Here is an 18,527-nt window from a genome sequence, read left to right as displayed (position 1 = left end):
GTCCCAAGTGTGCCAAAACCATTTTATTGGTTTGTTGTTAATGAGTAATCTCTTCCTTGCTTCAGCTGTATGAGAACATGAATTCAACATGAATATTTATTGTGTGATCTTCCCTGCTCACACAAACAAAACAAAAAACAAAAACAGCATCAACCAGCATGGTTTTGTTGTGTTGTGCAACACCATCATGCTGTTGTTAACATGAGAGTAGCTGGTGACACCAGTGCGACCAGCTGAACCCCAGCAACATATATTATCTTGCTTGGCTGTTTTCTTTTGCCTCTGCTGCTACTAATGTTTTTTTTCTCTTGCTGGTGACACAAGCAGGACCAGCATGAGCAATAAAAACCACAAAATCATGCGCTGGTCTGAGCTGTTTTTTTTTTTTTTTTTAGGCGGGGTTCAACTCCTTACCCTGAAAATATAAAGCGATTTCTCTCCTGGTTTGACAATGACATGACGCTACCGCTGGCGAATCCTGTCAGAACTTGCTAACGTACAATCCCCAATTGTAAGGAATATAGTACGATTACAGATACTCAAACTACTGTCTCACTACGATGGGACTTTGTTTGGCTGGCAGCATATGCTGCTCCAAAATGTGTCACAATTATTGCTGCCTTCACAGATGTGAAAGTTACCCATGCCATGGGCACTAACTCATCCTCATACCATGACAAGCGCAGGCTTCTGAACTTTATGCTTATGACAATCACCACGGTCCTTTTCCTCTTTGGCCCGGAGGACACCATATCCGGTCCATAATTTTCAAAATCAATGTGAAACTTTGGCAAGTATTGCTAAACAGTCCTTGTCATCTTGGTGTTATGATGTCAACATGTGAAACGTCAGAGGAACATCCTAACTGAACCACTGAATTTATGGGTACATTCCCGGATGGAATGCCCGTCGTGAATTTTGCCGTTCAGCTACTTATTAGAGAACAACCAGTAGAAAAAGTGGATCACATTAAATTGACCTTGAGAAAGAGGTTGATGAGTGCAAGTGTTCCAAGTCCTCTGTCTTCCTGCAGCATTTCCTCAAGCTTTGCTCTGTTCTCATTGTACCGTCTTCCTCTGCACCATCTAAATATTTCATACAGTGCCTGATGTTGTTTTAAGGATTCTTGCCACTCTTTGATCACATTGGCTGTCAAGGATGCTTTGCTGGTGCAAAGTCAGCCATTGACAGAGAAACAATGTGATGAAGATGACAGGCTTCAAACGAAACAGCTCGTCAGTAAATAATGAACAATAACCCTGTTTTATTAGACAGTCACTGCAAGTTTTTTGCAACAATAATCAGCATCAGCCAGATGATAAGTAAGTGAAAGTAAGTAAGTTAATTTGCTGGTGTAACAATTTGATAGTAAGGGAACGACATTGGTATAACATCGCACATTTACTGTTAGACTGCAATCACTGCCTAAAAATGCAAGTCCTTATAATGGGAACACTTTTTAAAGAAAATGTTGGTCCTTTGAGACTCAAACTGCTGTGCAGCTCCCCCACAAAAAACAAGTATCTAAAAATGTCTAAAAATCTGTGAGCGAGAGGAAGCGCTGCTACCATAATCCTCAGGGTAATCGTTTACATTTGAAAACCATGCATGAATATGAATGCAGTTCGGCATGTCCTTGAAACTTCCCAAGACTTGCTGTCATTCGCTAGAGGGACTAGCAGCTTGTCTTCAAATGGCTTTGATGGCAAACAAACATCAAATAATATAGGAGAATGTACGAGTGATTCACGCAAGCTTGTATTTGAGTTTTCTGTGTGCTGGCAAAAACAGACATGCTAAAAAAAGGGAAATGACAGGCCACTATTGTGTCAAACAATTAATTAATTGCCAAACTAGTTACAAATTACAGATTTTGTGTGTTAACAGAAAGCGTGAGGATGGCAAAACAAGAAAAAAAAAAAGACATTAAGCTGGTCAAATATGTGTTATAGAAATTGTTCAAGTGAATATTTATTTTTTGATACTTTTCTGAATTTTGGCAACATACAGTTGACAGTAATTGATTTACACATGGGGTCCCAAAAAACTGTTTATAACTCAGCGAGAAGGCGCATCAGAACTTCATCCAGTAAAGATTTGCATCACGAGCAATTGATTCAGTGCGAGTCATTAAACTTAATAAATATGATATATTTGTTCTTAATTCTACTGAGTGAGATATTACAACACACACGTCCTTAACTTGCGCTGAATGCTCTTGGTGAAGTGTCCAGTCTCCACCAATTTGCAAATGTCTTATCTTTTCTTGACCCAAGTTGCCAAGCAGGTAGAACTTGTACAAATTCATTCAGCACCATGAACAGTCTTGTTGACACTCGCAGGGCCATGTCATCAATTGCACTCTTGCTAAACTAAAATGGAATATAGTATATTAAAAGTAAGTAGAAAGTTCCATGGAAAGTAAAGCCCTACAATGTTCAAAAACTTTCAGAGCCACAAGCGTCAATACACCCGCAGCTATGCTCCAAAAAGTAGTTACTGTGAAACACATTCTAAAAAGGGACCCGGTACACTGAAAATACCAGAATTTTCAATTACCAGTCTTATTTTTCCAACGCTTTCTGAGCAAGGCCATAAAATAAAATAAAATAATAAATAAAATTCACACATCGAAAAAACTCAAGAAAATGCTGCTTTCTTAAAAATTACATTGCTTTCTGGACAAAACTATTTTTGTAAAAGAAAAAATGCCCTCATGAGAACTGCATTAGAATGTACAGTGATTCCTAACTATTTTGCAGTTTGTCTTTCACAGCCTCAGTGCATCGCGTGTTTTTAAAAATATTAAATATTGTGGATATTTCGGTGCATCGCGGCTTTTTGCGGTGTCACTTGGAGTGTTTCAAAAAAGTGCCTCATTACCATTGAAGATTTTGTGTAATGCAGTTCAAGAGAAGACATAGGGGTAACTGATTGTTAAATGATTTTTTTTAAAGCGCAAGAAATGCGTCAGCGGGTCTACTTCAGTTTCACATGAATTGGCAGAACACGAACGAGAGTGAACTCCCTCCCTTCAATGACTTAATTTATACCTCACCGGCTCATACGCAATGTGGGACTTTACTCAACGATAAGACTGAAAGCTGAAACAACCACCACACAAGGCCAAATAATTCCCATGAGTCAAACCGAGGATACAAACCTCAAGCAAATCGCTGACAATAAAGCCCATTACCCACCCTGGGGCATATTTGATCTACAGGCTTCTAAAGAGTTTGAGCATCAAACGGAGCCTTTGTGGTAAGTCTTACAGAGAACAGTGGCACAATACCTCATGGGTTTTCCCAAATTGCTCGTGTCAGACACATATGCGCAAGACGGACACAAAGACACAGAAGCAAGCGAATGGATTAATGCAGACATTTTCTGCACTCCCAAGTTAAAAGAACACAGACCCGCTTGAACTTCTCATGACAGGACACCCTTTGTTTGAGTTCTTTTGGGCTGCTGAATTTTGCAGATGGAAATGAACAAATGACAAATGTCCTTGGCAGCAGCATGAGGCGAGCATCTCAACACGCTAAGACACATTGTTATCAAAGCGATTTTAACAAGGGGAATTTAGGGCAGTCAGGGGTACTTTCAAACTCAACATGACACCTGTTACTGGCTACCATGTTGGAAGTATAACAATGTCATTATTCTTTTTAATAGTGATACAGACTTGAGATAAATATGCTGCCCATTAAAAGAAAGTTTTGTCTCAGCCGCAGGTCATCCAGGTCGGTCTTCCACCATGAGTACAAAACCCCTGCACACTCAGCTTTCATCTTTGTATGAAAGTTTTGGGACGGGACTCGATAAGCAAGACTGCTTCCACCCGTTCCGTTTTCGGCAAGTACGAAACGAACTCTAAGCTTTGTAAAGAAAGTGTGACTTTGATGATGTCTGTGTACAAGCTGAAAAAAAAAAAAAAAAAAAAGAGCAAAACGTCAAAAACCCATGTTTACTCAATAATGCTGTTGGACTTCATCTATCCAATCCATCCATCCATTTTCTATATCGCTATCCTCACTGGAGTCGAGGTTGAGCGAGAGCATAGGTGTCAAACTCAAGGCCCGGGGGCCAGATACGGCCCGCCACATCATTTTATGTGGCTCGTGAAGACAAATTGTGCATCAAATTCGTGCGTCATTACGAGAATTGCAAATTGTCTTCACTTTTAATAATATCTTTTTTTTAAATATTTGACCAGTTTTTACTCGTCTGATTTGAAAACGAGTTATTTGCCAGTTTGTTTTGTAGCTTTTACTGTATATATTATGAGGTGCTCATACATTTATTTGGGTTGACAGTCATAATGGCCCTCCGAAAGAAGCTATGACTACAATGCGTCAAAATGAGTTTGACACCCCTGAGCTAGAGCCTCTCCCAGATGACTTTGGGTGAAAGGTGCGTACATCCTTGAATGGTTGCCAGCCAATCGCACATACTGAAAAATATTTAGCTTGTGTTACATTTGAATTGAAGGTTTGAAACACTTCATAGCTCACTAATTTTCTCCATTAATTTAATTACAGCTAGCTGGGAATACAGTACTGGCCTAAACATTTGCATTGCTAATCAGTTTCAACTAAGTGCCACGTGCCTTAAGGTGCCATGTCATAGTTTCTTTTGCATCCCTTTGAAGATACAATATTGGAGCGCTCGCAAATATCCAATTCATTGAAGTGCGCACATGCCTAAAGTTCATAAGCTTCTAAATGGCACTATATGACACTATAAATCACACAACCTCCTGTTTACTAATCTTGGTATGTAAAGGCTGCTTTAGTGAGAAATGGTTGCTGGAAAATAAAAATCAATTAGCGATGTTTCCTTATTGAAGTGAAATGCTTTTGTTCTGTTGTCACCTCAGTTTTAATGGGCTTGATATTGCCTGGATGAGTCTGTCACGCATGCAGACACGCACACACACACACAAACACACACACACACACACACACACACACACACACACACACACACGCACACACACGCACACACACACACACACACACACACACACACACACACACACACACACACACACACACACACACACACACACACGCACACACACGCACACACACACACAAAATTTGCCAGACAGCTCTCTTGACTATGAAGTGCCTTAATTAGTGTGGATAAATATCGGAGAGCACTTGTTTAAAGCAAAGAGAGCATTCTCTGGGATTGATTTGTTGGTTTGGTTGACGAAAAGGTCACATGGGATGGAGACACACAACAGCTTTGGCAAGTATATGTGGAGAGCCAGTCTAATGGGATCTACAGAAACAAGTCATTCATTAATAGTCTGTCTGTCTGTTGCATAATGAAGCTCAGTAAGAAACTCCTGAAATGGAAAGCAAAGTACAGAAGACTTAAATGAGTGAAAAAACACAAAGGGAAATGAAAAGGGAGGAATGGAAGGGGGAGGAAAGCAGAGGAAAGGGGGAGGGGAGGGAAATGAGCAGGAAGGCAAAGAAATGCAAGAAAATGAAGCAAATCCCACCCACGGATGTAAATGCTGCATACATAAGGACGATATTAGCTGGGAAATTACCTTTAAAAGTGCTTTTGTTCTCTCTTTTTCCCTCCCTTCTCATTCATAGGCACACATGTACACCCTGCTGCATTGATGTGACACGAGTACCATAATATTGCTTATGTTGTAATTATTCTTCAGTACCTGAGATTCTAGATAAAATGAGGTGATCTCTCTGATACATGCACAAGCACACATTCTGATTCCCACGTATCATGAAACCAATCACCCTTATCCCCAATTCTACTCTGCTCTTGTACCACCTAAACCCGACTTGAATTGGGAGCAGAGGAAATAACACTTCTACAGAATAACATATCCAGAGTGCCATCTAGTGTCTCTCGGAAAACACACACTAAAGTTCAGCTGAGCAAGTGCAGGAAACATCTGGATGAGTCACGGATTCTCAAACTGACGGCATCCTAAAAGCTCAGCATAATGATTTGTCCATTCACTTTTATAGGTCTTCTCTGTAAAGACACTCGTTAAGACAAAGGATACAACTTACATACTACAATAAATATTTTTTAATTTGATGCTCAAGTACAAAAGATATAATGTTTTTATTTAATCAAACAGATTGGGCCAGACCTCTTCATCTCAACTGATTTTTATTATGCCTGTAAAAATGACAAATGTCTATTCTATTCTATTCTATTCTATTCTATTCTATTCTATTCTATTCTATTCTATTCTCAATTAATTTTGGGACAATTCTCTGCCCTCAACTTAGCGAAAACATTCTTGGACGAGTCTGGTGTGGAGGAACTTTAATAATGAACACTTTTAGTATGACCGGTAACTGATAGGACAGCATACTGATTGAATGGTTAGCACATCCGGCTCACAGTTAAGAGGTTCTGACTTTGAACTGTGTCTCATATCCCCCGTATTTGTGTGCCCAGTGGGCATTTGATAGCAATTCAACATCAATTTGACATCAAACATGTCATATTGATGTTGAATTGACATGATGCCCGCTGGATGGGTTTTCTCTGGCTACCTCCTACACTCCCAAAAGTGTGCATCTGCATTGAAGTCTCCATAAATTATCCATAGGAGTTAATGTGAGTCAGATTGGTTGTCTATGTGCCCTCTATTTGACTGGTAACCATTCCAAGGTGTACCCCACCTCTTGCCTAAAGTCCTGCTGCAATAGACCCCAGCTCAACATCCACTCTAACAAGTACAAGCGCTATAGAAAATGGAAGGATGGGTAAAATAGGCATTGTGAGCCAGAGCCTTTCTTAGGTCAAACATCTGTGACCTCCAACCACATAAATGTAACACAGAAACCCCACCAAAGACAGAAACCCCACCATACAAAAAGTCTTTGCAGAAGAATAAAAAAATAAAAAAAATAAAAATGTATTCTTGAATTTCAGTTCATGTAAGAGTTTTTTATTCCAATACTAGTGCATCCAAAAAAGGAGAGGACATAAACAATCAAAATGCCACAGACATCGAAGCGGCTGTGTCTAGTCTATTGAAGTATTGAATAGCAAAGTCACGTGAGCTTTTGTTGTTGCTGAAATTCAATACAAAGCAACTGGTAGGAGCCATATGCTGTGAAATGCATAATGAAACAGAGCTCGTCTTGCAGCCATAAAGACCTCAGCTTTGAACGGCTGTGTGAGTGTGTTCACAAGTAATTGCTATACCGGTGGCTGGAGGTGTACAGGGTGGAAAGGCTACTTCTAAGTATGCATCCACAAAGGGACCGCAAGAAATGTGGAAGGGGGTACTTATCAAGCACCCACATACGTATCTGCTGTTGTATTTCTTCATGGAATTAGGTTAGTGGCTGTGTCCAATCTCCAAGAGATAAATCCAGCCTGGATTTCTCGACTCAAGACAAAGCTTCACTTGGGATAGCCCTTAAGCCTAGTGAGGTGTTGGTCAAATGAGTGGAGACAGCACTTGCATGGACTTAGTTGGCTTCAGGGTCACTGAGGCACAAAAAAACCCAGACAGGGGCATGACCATAACATTTTCAGTGGGCTGACCACAGCGACAAAACATCTCAGTGTGTAACCCTAACCAATGCAAGCTTCCGCCCACAGTCACCATTTCATGAAATAAAATTCACACCTACCCAGAACAATATTTAACACGCACATAATCGACCAGTAACACTTCTGAATAACATTCCTGTATATTATAAACAACATAATAGCAATATTTTGCTGAGTTCAACTAACTATCTAATGCCATGTGTGATTTCCCAATGTTTTTTATAAAGTGACTTCAGAAATGTCATTGTCATGTATGAGCAGATGCCTTGTCCACACTGTGCTGCAGTGTGTACGATGGAGGGTGGGCTCGCATCTCTTTTGTGCCACTGGGGATTAAAAAAGTCATGTTATACAAAGGAAAAGGAGGCCATCAAGAAGGTTTGCGCAAACACTCTGGGCAAATCGTCACGCTTTAAAAGGGATGCATGAATGATCTAATAAAGTCGGTTAAAGTATTAGAATACAAATGTAGTATGACTTCTGCGACCACAGCATTAGGTACACCTGCAGATTCTGTAATGAAGAATCCAATTCTGATTCAACATCAATAGTCCTCAATTTTGACTGACTGTCAGAGAGGGAATCATTTAACAACACGTATATTTATTATTTTAAAAAGTCAAAGTCAGCTTTATTGTCAATTTCTCCACATGCCAAAGACACACAAAGAAACCGAAATTTCGTTCCCCCCTATCCCACGGTGACAAGACATGGCTCACAACAGACAAACAAGTAAACAAGTACAACAAAAGCGTGCTGAATAAATAATGAATAAATAACACAACAATAAATAAAATTCAGTCTGTGGTTGTGACATCAATTTGACAAAAGTCTCAATGTTTTGCTCTTCTCAAATGGCAAAATAAGGCAATTCAAGTATGAGAACCCCCTAATATGATACAGACCAGTTGTGATGTACTGCCAACTAGAATGACAGTATTTGGTTAATTTGCTCAGATTATGCTCAGTATCAGATCTACATTTTTTATTCAAGAGCCGCAAGCAGCTACCCTTATTTTTTTCTGGCCCTTTTTTGTGGCACTTATTTTTTGCCTTACACAGACTGTGCAAGCTGTCTCTCTAAAAGGCCACTTCCTCTATCAAGCCTGGTGCTGGGAGCAGTGTGGGCAGTGACTGCACTTCAAGGTCAGACCTTATGTGCCCGGAGCAGATAACATCTAGTCATGAAAAACGAGGTGGTATGTCCAATGTAGTATGTAGGGTGATTTAATATGACTTTTCATATTGATTAGCATTTTTTTAAATTGCACACATATTTAAAGAGTGTTGATTGACGTTTACTTGGAAAAGTAGGTCTGCATTTACGGGAATCCTTCATTGACTGCCTGACCACCCAAAGGGATTGTGTGCTCCTTCCACAATATCACACAATAGCTTGCCCTACTTGTGCAGTTTTTAGATGAAAATATTGAAGCTCATGAAGCAAGGAGTAGCAAATCACACAAACCACAGAATGTCTGTGAGATGGGCATGTCTGATACTGTATCAAAATATGATAAATATGCAGTGCCAGAAACTTTCATCAACCTTTAAAGCAAACTTTTACTAAGCACCTTCTTCACGTAAAAAATCTGACAGCACACTACACCACCAAAAATTTCACAAATATTATCAATACTGAAATAATTTACTCCCTAATTCAGCAGTCCCAAAACCTTTTAGCACCAAGGACCGGATTAATATCAGATAATATTTTCACGGACCGATCCTTAAGGTGTGGCGGATAAATAAAACAATATGACTGGCATAGAAAGAATGGTAGAATATAATAATAAACGTGATAAGTTCCACGATAAGTTGCTAGCATCAAAGCCCAAAAAAACATGCAACACAATTGAGCTCAAAGAATGAAATCTGCCTGTCATCCACAAACACACTGGTAGCAGGAAAGCATTTTTTTGTCTTACATCATCTTCACACAGCTGCAGAACGAAGGGGATGGTGGGAATAGCTTTTTCCAACTCATTTTCCACAAATAGTAGTGCTGCAGCATGAGAATATGCTTTTTTTGGGCGGGGGGTTAAGAGCAAAATATTACTGGGAGAGGGAAGAACATGGGTGATAGTGCAAGCCTTTGTTTTGAGTGTGAAAAGCTCAATGCTGGAGAAGGATGCATGCCAATGTTCAAAGATGGATTTGCCAACATGCTTTGGTATGGTAGTAAATCAGCAAATCTATTTCTGCTACCTTAATGTCAAGCCCCGCATGCGCTTAAACCGCTGTGATTTTAATGTAAATGAGGGGATTTGCTATGACCGACTGTAAGCATGCCATGTCCCATCCCACAATGGTGCAAACCGATGCAAGCTCTAGGAAAATATACAGAAAGAAAGAAAACTGTCTACAGTGTTCATATTGACGGTTGGAAATATGACACATGACAGCAGACATAATCACAGTATTCACAAGAATGCACAAAAAAGTTGCACACACAATGGGGGGATTAGTCATTAATTAAGATTTAGAAAAAATACTTGATGGTTTTTCCAAAGATAAAGTAAAGCCGCAGTTGAGGAATTCTGTAATGGTTAATCGTTATGTCTCTCCATGAGCGTCAATAGGTAACATTCCAATCAAGTCATCAAAAGACGAGACAGAGATAATCTGGCTGTATATGGCAGGAGGAAATCACATTTTTCTTACAGATTTAATGAGGGGTGTATGCTATTAGAATTAGTATCACGTAAGATAGACTCATGTTATAATATCATATGATGTAGGATGTCATGCAGCATGATGATTCCTCGTTGACGTGCTAATCAACCTGTGCCTGCAGGGCACAGAGGAGAAAAAAGTTTCTCATGTCAGGGTTTTAACTGAGCCAACCCTTAAAGGACTCAATTCAGTCATTGGTGGGGCTTTGACATGCATGCCTTTATTTGTGAGCAGGTTCTGTATCTGGGAATTTGTAGCACTTTCTGGCGGCTGTTCCCCAGAGGATACAACTGCTCTCCCACCATAGGCTCCTGTGATAATCTCACCGTCAGCTTGGTCCTACATTCCTACTACTAAGTAAAAGCCCACCAGTAGGACTGAAAGACACTTGACAGCTGAAGAATAAACCACCATGAGGGGAAGGGAGGTGAATTTTGCCACCTGTCTCTCTGTTTGCCTCTTTATCTGGCTGCCGACTGTTTGTCAACACAACCTGCATGATAAATGTCTGCAAGCACAGTGGGAGTTTACGTTTTGCCACACTGTCATAGAAGGTTTCTGCAGGCCTTTGGAAAAACACACCCTTTAACCTTCAACACAGATGTCTTTGACATACAGTTTATGCATTCAAGTTTGCAAGCCGAGACAAACGCTTATCAATCAGTGGGTCTGTTTTCCACTCCACTGAGCCCATCTTGAACTCAAGGCCCCTGGTAATTGAATAATAAACAGATGATGAGTGGTGAGGCACACCAGTAGCTTGTAGATGAGAAGTGGTGCTCCTGTCAGTGAAGGTTTGTGTGGTAGCGTTACATTGTGTCTCCCCTGAGGTTGTTTTTTTTTCATGTCTGTCTCACTAACACTGAGCAATGCTGCACAACACCAGAGCTTCAATGAAGCAAGCAAAACTGCTGCTCTCATTAACTGAGAAGAATGGGTTGTAAACGACCACAAATGATCCCAACAAACATCTTCTGGATTTTCTATTGCATTCAGTACACCAGTAACTAAAAATAAGCACAATAATTGATGAATCGGAAATGGATTGATTAAATGTGTAAGTTGAGGCAAAATGGAGTGCAATATGTGGCTGCAAACAAAAGAGCTTTTTATTGATTCACTTTTGATTAGTTTGCGGTTTTAAGAAGGCTGCGTGACAGCTATTTGAGCAACGTCTTTGCAAACCGTTATCTGTTCAATACAACACTGGCAAATGGGAGTTCCAACCATTCAGACATTGATTCACCTTTAACTAATGGGCAGAGAAAACAGTCAACCAATTTTTCTTATAGCCGATCTGAAGAATTTGGTACAATGACTGTTGGTAGTTCCAATCAAAACTGAAGATATATCTAATGTAGTCATAGCTTCTTTCGGAGGGCCATTATGACTGTCAACCCAAATAAATGTATGAGCACGTCATATTATATACAATAAAAGCTACAAAACAAACTGAAAAATAACTCGTTTTCAAATCAGATGAGTAAAAACTGGTCAAATGTTTCAAAAAACAATGTTATTAAAAGTGAAGACAATTTGCAATTCTAGTAATTACACACGAATTTGTTGCACAATTTGTCTTCGCGGGCCACATAAAATGATGTGGCGGGCCTTATCTGGCCCCCGGGCCTTGAGTTTGACACCTGTGGTGTACGCCATGAAATGTTAAGTGTTTATTTATCAAATGAGCTTCTACAACAGCAGAACTTAATATTTACAAGGTGACACACAGTATTACATTTTTTTTTAACGTCAGTTTAGCATCGCCTGGTCAAAATGAACATGATGATAGCATGAGTAACTGAACATAATTTTTATTTTTCAGAGACCAAATTGGATGTGGCCTTTACTGACGTCCTGTGCTGAACCATATTAGACTTAGTCAGAAGAAATCAGGGCAGAAACAGCTAAAAAGAATCTATCAAGACAAGTGTAGGATTGGATGCAATTTTGACTTCTTTTGCTGGTTATGGTAGAAAACAGGATTGCTAAAAACACATTAGTTGCGCCCTTCAGCTAAAGTACCAGTTCCAAAATGATCTGTCACAGTTCTTTAAAGATTTCTCAGAATTGCACAGTAAAACATTTGCTATGCTCTAATTATAACCCAGTGCAGTGCAAAAAACATTATGTAATCTAATCCTCCAGATGATAAATGTCATCAAATGCATTTCTCTCCACAGGAAGCTGGACTTTGGTTCTTCTCCAATGACCAGAGGGGTTCTGTGTGAAACTCCCTCGGACAAGCTGACATGAGGCGTAATAGTCAATTCGCGCACAAACGAGAATCAGCTATGATAACTTTTCCACCCCAAAATAGAAGTATGATTTTCTTTCTTTCATAAAACAAGAGTTTAGCCATTTCCTGTTTCACCTGAGAGGATTCGCTATAAACAAGCATGTAGAGCAACATTATAATATACACGCAGCATGAAGTATGTAAAATATAATACTTATTTAAAAGGAAGCACATATGGATGATGCATATGTTTGGAGGAAGGTTGTCAGGGTTTTGGCAGGAGAAGTTAAACTGAGGCGGAGCGAAACATCTCAATCAGACACAAACACACACATAAATCATTCTCGGATGTCAACTTCTGATTTGTTCTTACTTTGCCCATAGGAAATAAGTACGTAGTAAAGTGTCACAGGGTCAAACTATCACCATTATGCAAGTGGTTTTAACTATATTTGCCTGACACAACATTCTATCAAACAATCACATTTGAATGAAACGTGTTTGCTTGGTTAAAGAACAATTATGAATATCCAACAGAAAATAAGGCATTTCACATAATAATCAACGATCAATAGGTTTTTACCTCTTAGATACTCAACAGTTTTTCTTACACTTAAATTTAAATTGAATGTGAACTTCAGTGGTCCTTGGCTAAAAAAGATCCATATGTACCGTAATTGCCGGACTATAAGCCGCACCGGATTATAAACCGCACCAGCTAAAATTCAGGGATATTTCAGTTTTTTTCTTACATAAACCGCACCGGATTATAAGCCGCACGTGCACACGAGTTTTTTTTTTACAAAGAAAGACAGTACATAGAAAGCCTTTTTAACGTTTTAATGACATACTTGAACATGTCTTTCTAAACATTGCCTTTGACGCAGCAGTAGTACCGCAGCAACGCGGAAGTGTGCACGCGAGTTATTAGCAAAGAAAGACTGGACACAGAACGTTTTTTTAAAGCTTTAATAACATACCTTAACATTTCTTTCCAAACACTGCCTGTGACGCGGCAGTAATACCGCAGCAACACGGAAGTAACACAGCAAAGTCACTGATACGCGGCGGTAACACAGCAGCAACACAGCAGCAACACGGTAGCACAGCACTAACAGGGCTGGTTAAAAAAAAAAAACATACCAGTAAAAGTAAAAAAGGAGCCGTCTTCATCTCCTCCTGTGCACTGAAACCATCGAAGTCTTCCTCCTTAGTGTCCGATTGGAATAGCGTTAGATATCCTTCGCCTCACACTTTTTCAGTCTCTCTTTCGTCGTCACTTTTATGCATTTCTTCGAGTGTGATGAGGGTCTGTTCATGCTAATCTTATTCATGCACGAAGCGCTAAATTACATTAAACTAGCAAGCGACACGTATAGCTTAAAAGCGGCATCATATGCATTTTTTTTTTGTCCCCCATAATGATGTGTGCGTGATGCGCGAGACGATCCAAACACAAACTAGCACGTCTTCTTCGGCGCATTATCTCTTCTTCGCCTGTCTCGCTCTTGCTTCCTGCTAGAGCGCCCCCTGGAGGCCGGAGGCCGTAGAAATCCATAAGTACGCAGCGCCGCCGTTTAAGGTTCAAAGCAACCTTCTGAATAAAATGCATTAAAAGTTCACATTCACTTGTTTTTGGTGAGCAAAATGTCAGAAGAATTGAATTTAAATGCTGATTGGTTGGGTTTTAATACAATGCAGATGGTCCAAACAGCGCCACTGCTTTGTGTAATGTCTGAGTCACATGGTAGAGTAACAGAAAGGGTTTAGAGCACAGGTGTCAAACTCAAGGCCCGGGGGCCAGATACGGCCCGCCACATCATTCTATGTGGCCCGCGAAGACAAATTGTGCATCAAATTCGTGTGTCATTACTAGAATTGCAAATTGTCTTCACTTTTAATATCTTTTTTTTTAAATATTTGACCAGTTTTTACTCGTCTAATTTGAAAATGAGTTATTTGTCAGTTTGTTTTGTAGCTTTTACTGTATATAATAGTGTTAAGAGTAAAAGTGATCAAGTCATCACAAAAATCACGAAAAAAATCTTATATAAGCCGCACTTGACTATAAGCCGCAGGGTCCAACATTTTGGAAAAAGTCGCGGGTTATAGTCCGGAAATTACGGTATGCTTCCAGTTCAGAAACTTGAAACCAACTGCACTCAATCCCTTGTTGTCTAAAGTCTACATGATTTTTCAATTTTATCCGATTTTTAAAGTACAATTCTACAAAGGATCATCCGTGACGCTTAAGTTTACTCTGTAATGTAGGTCACAGGGATCAAGCAGGCATCTGCTATCAATACACTCGTTATCCTCCCTGCATGTACCGGATCTGACTCGTGTTAAAAAAAAAAAAAAAAAAAAAAAAAAACTGTCAGTCCAAGGTGCAATAAGGCACTGAAGAGTGTGAGCAGAGGCATGATATATACTAGGTGTCATTTGTATGCATCCAACTGGAACAAAATGTCTCTGAGAGGGTCAAGTTCTATTGGCAGAATCCCTTTAGGAGCAATTAGGTACTAAAAGAGGGCAGCAAAAATATTGGCTCCAACTAGACAGTTAAAACCACTCAATGAACCAGAAACTCTATGTTCTCAAACGATAACCGACCAGAAGACACAAACGAAGAAGAAATCTTTCGCTAAATTTTTAGTGGACAACATGAGCAACTCATTTGTTGCATTCAAAATGACAGTGTTCAAACAATAAAAACGAGCATGATTTTCACCTCCACCCAAAAATATTTATGGATAATCAATGAGCTTTTTGTTGTTGGCTGATAGACACGTTCAGAAATGTGCAGCTTACCTTGAGCAGGATATTTTGCTCTGAGGTGATATGCCCAACACAGAAAACTTAAGTGGTATTTGAATTAGGCATGTAAATTATTTTTTATTTCGCCAACACGCGTCAAGCAAGTAAAACTGAAAGTGAAACTACCTACAAATCCTTTTCTGTCCTACGTCATCAAAACCCTCGGGCACATCACTGAGGAAAATAAGTGGCAAACATACACTGTGTATGGACTTTTTTTTGTGCGTGTGGCGTTGTTATAGTTTTTGAATAGTTTCAAATTATATCAACATTGTTGTCTGTTTGCAGATGTAGAAATTGGATTTCAATTTTTTTTAAATTTCAAGAGGAAATGGGCCATTTCAAAAACCAGAGGAGCCTGTGCCCGCATTAAACACAGACTGGAGTAAGTAACTAAGTTGTTGTGGCAATTCGGTTTCACTTGTGCTTTGAAATGTTGAGAAAGGGATCAGTTTTCCAACCATTGTACTGAAGCATATTTATGCGAGTGATCATCAGGTGTGTTATGAGAATTCATCCAATTTCAGGTAGAAATTTTCGATGATGGATGCATGGTCTAAAAATACATACATAATTTACTCAAAAGAAATATTGTGTCCCTGTTCTTCTGTTTGCCAGTGACATATTGTGGAGAACAATTAAATGTTCTACCACTATATGACTGAAGGCACATAATCAACCTGCATCCAGTAATCACTTTTCGGAGACATAGAATTTGATGGTGGTGTGCCTTGAGATTTTCAGCTTGATAAAGGTTGGGAAACATGTTTATAAGTATAAATTCAATATCCATTCAAATTGTTGTAATTTGACTTCTACATATGCACTGCAGTTCTCCTCTACACCACCTCGTGATCGCCGTTAAATGCCTTAGTGTTGGTGCAAAACAGTGCATAATTATCTTCATAGTGGCACATTTTTGGAAGACAGCTATTGTGTTTGTTTTAATTTAATTGTGCAGCTGTGCCATAATCTGACAGCTAAATCGTGCCAGCAAATCATATAATGAGTGGGAGTTCATCTCGGACCACTTTCTTTGTTGGAAAATGACCAAATGATTTTTGCAAGGAATATCAACACGCAAACGTCTTCATAATTCTGTGCTTAACAACCCGCGGAACAATATTAGGTAGGTGGATGACAATATTACAATTTGCATTCATTCCTCAATAAACGTCAATCGAATGCACGTCGCTTTGTTTTTAAATGTCATCCGCACTCAATGAGTCATTCGCAAACGATAACATTAAGGTGCGTGTTACTCACTGTGATCTTCTTCCCCCCCAAAAAACGTCTTGACAGGATCAGTGTTTTCAGCAGACAGAAGTTTGGACGAGTACGAAGATCAGGTGGATGGGTGTGTCACACCCCGTCGTGGGTTGGGTGAACTGTGACGCCCTACAATATCAAGATCGCGACTGAATCTCTGATGGGTGTTCTGTCCTTAAAAGAAAGAGACGCAAACCACGAACTAGAACTGACGCTCCCCTGGCGTGGACACGTGACCAGCCCACTGGGAGCCTCAATGCCTCGCGTCCGCGTCACTTTCTCTTGAGACTCGTTTCCCCACAGTGCCACACATTCATGATTTGAATGATCTCTAATAAACACATTCACACGACCCATTTTGCAATCAGTTTGAAGAAAGTAATATGGAAATATCCATACTACAAAAATATATACGCGCGTGTGTGTCTGTGCGTGCGTGCGCGTGTGCGTGTGTCTACAACATGCCATTTGTCTTTTGCATCAAATAGTAACTGCAGATGACAGTGTAGCGTTCCCACAAAACAATCTTACCACCTTATTAGCAGTAAGCAAACTCATTTTAAAATGGGATCCTGACGGAAAAACATGTAGCAATCTGATCTTTGCCTACAGGTACTTCAATAATCTTTCATAGGATATTATTCAAAATAGGGAAGTTTCTCACTATATCGAACTGTAGAATGTTGAAAAAGACAAGTTATGCAGAGTGATGAGGATGAAAATGTATCATTTTGACTTTTGTTGGTTTTGTCAAACCAACAAAATTGCTAAATAAGCCACACAAGATGCAGCCACAATTATAAATTTGATCAAATCAGTAGTCCCGTAGCGGACCACTTTATACACTTCCATACCCAGCGTGGACTGGCAATGCTTGGGGGACTCCAATGTGAATGAATGAATGAATGAATGAATGAATGAATGAATGAATGAATGAATGAATGAATGAATGAATGAATGAATGAATATTTCAAGTGTGTCTGTCTCCTGGTATTATCTGTGAAGTGCACCTTTTTCTTTCTTGAATCTTGACTGGGCCCTTTCCCCTTCGCAAAGAAACTTTCCAAATACATCTGCATTTTATATAGAAGCATGGAGCTGCCAATGTGGAGTTAAAATATTTTGACTACCAAATATGTTTGACTGTACCTGTAGGGCCTGGTCCAACGGCCACTACTGGTTCTGTGGTTGGGGATCACTGTAAACAATTATTAAATTCATACATTTCTTGCAGTGTTGAGTCAAAACTTAACAATGTATCCATACAGATACAATATACTCTATTTCTGCTCAAGTTATGATATTGCATTCCATGTAAAGGCAATGTAAACACATTTTCCCCATTTTAGAAGTTGAATATGATTGTGTGCAACTGGGGAGGCAGCCTATAAATCAGAAGCACCCCCACCCTCGCCAGCTCTGCCTTTTTCTATTCCTGCAGGAAAAAAAACTAATAAGACTCCCGGGACAGACAGCTTCAGTCGAGCAAACCTTGGTATAATAACATAATATTTATATCTGGAATCGAAGCATATAAGTTGGACAGAGGTTACCAGGCAACCGCAGATAGGTCAACCTTTGAGTGAAATAGGAAAGGAATTCAAAGCGCAAGAGGTGTTCAACCAAATTTCAGCAGTGGTTGCAAACTGGATTAGACAGTCACCTTGGGGGACCCACCTGCAAATAACAATCTAATCTCGGCATAACATTATTATTCGATATTTCTTATATAATATGTTTTTTCATTACAAAAAGACAAGACCAAGAGAGAGTAATCCGACACATACACCCTGTGACGTCGGTACGTCGCGCTAGAAAAAAATGACAAAAAACACACCACAACAGACAGAGCGCATATTGAGACTGTGAACAAACCATTTTTCCTGTGGAATGTTGACATGCATTGATATGCCCTCTTTCAAACTTTCAATGTGAAATGATGTCGAGGGGATGCAACAATTTC

General features: G+C 39.6%; 1 protein-coding gene across 2 annotated transcripts in view; it reads right to left on the bottom strand.

Moving 5' to 3' along the window:
* mid2 (midline 2) overlaps positions 1-16,741 on the bottom strand; it is an 89,831-nt gene extending 73,090 nt beyond the window's left edge. For both annotated transcript variants that reach the window (XM_049733781.2, XM_049733787.2), the window contains exon 1: positions 16,562-16,741. The gene's annotated coding sequence lies outside the window, so the exon portion shown is untranslated. The remainder of the gene's footprint in view (positions 1-16,561) is intronic.
* Between the last annotated feature and the right edge of the window lie 1,786 nt (positions 16,742-18,527).

The sequence above is a fragment of the Syngnathus scovelli genome, chromosome 1, assembly GCF_024217435.2.
Source record: "Syngnathus scovelli strain Florida chromosome 1, RoL_Ssco_1.2, whole genome shotgun sequence".
NCBI classification, from domain to species: Eukaryota; Metazoa; Chordata; class Actinopteri; order Syngnathiformes; family Syngnathidae; genus Syngnathus; species Syngnathus scovelli.
The sequence above is the reverse complement of the archived record's forward strand: the minus strand, read 5'-3'. Positions and strand labels throughout refer to the sequence as shown.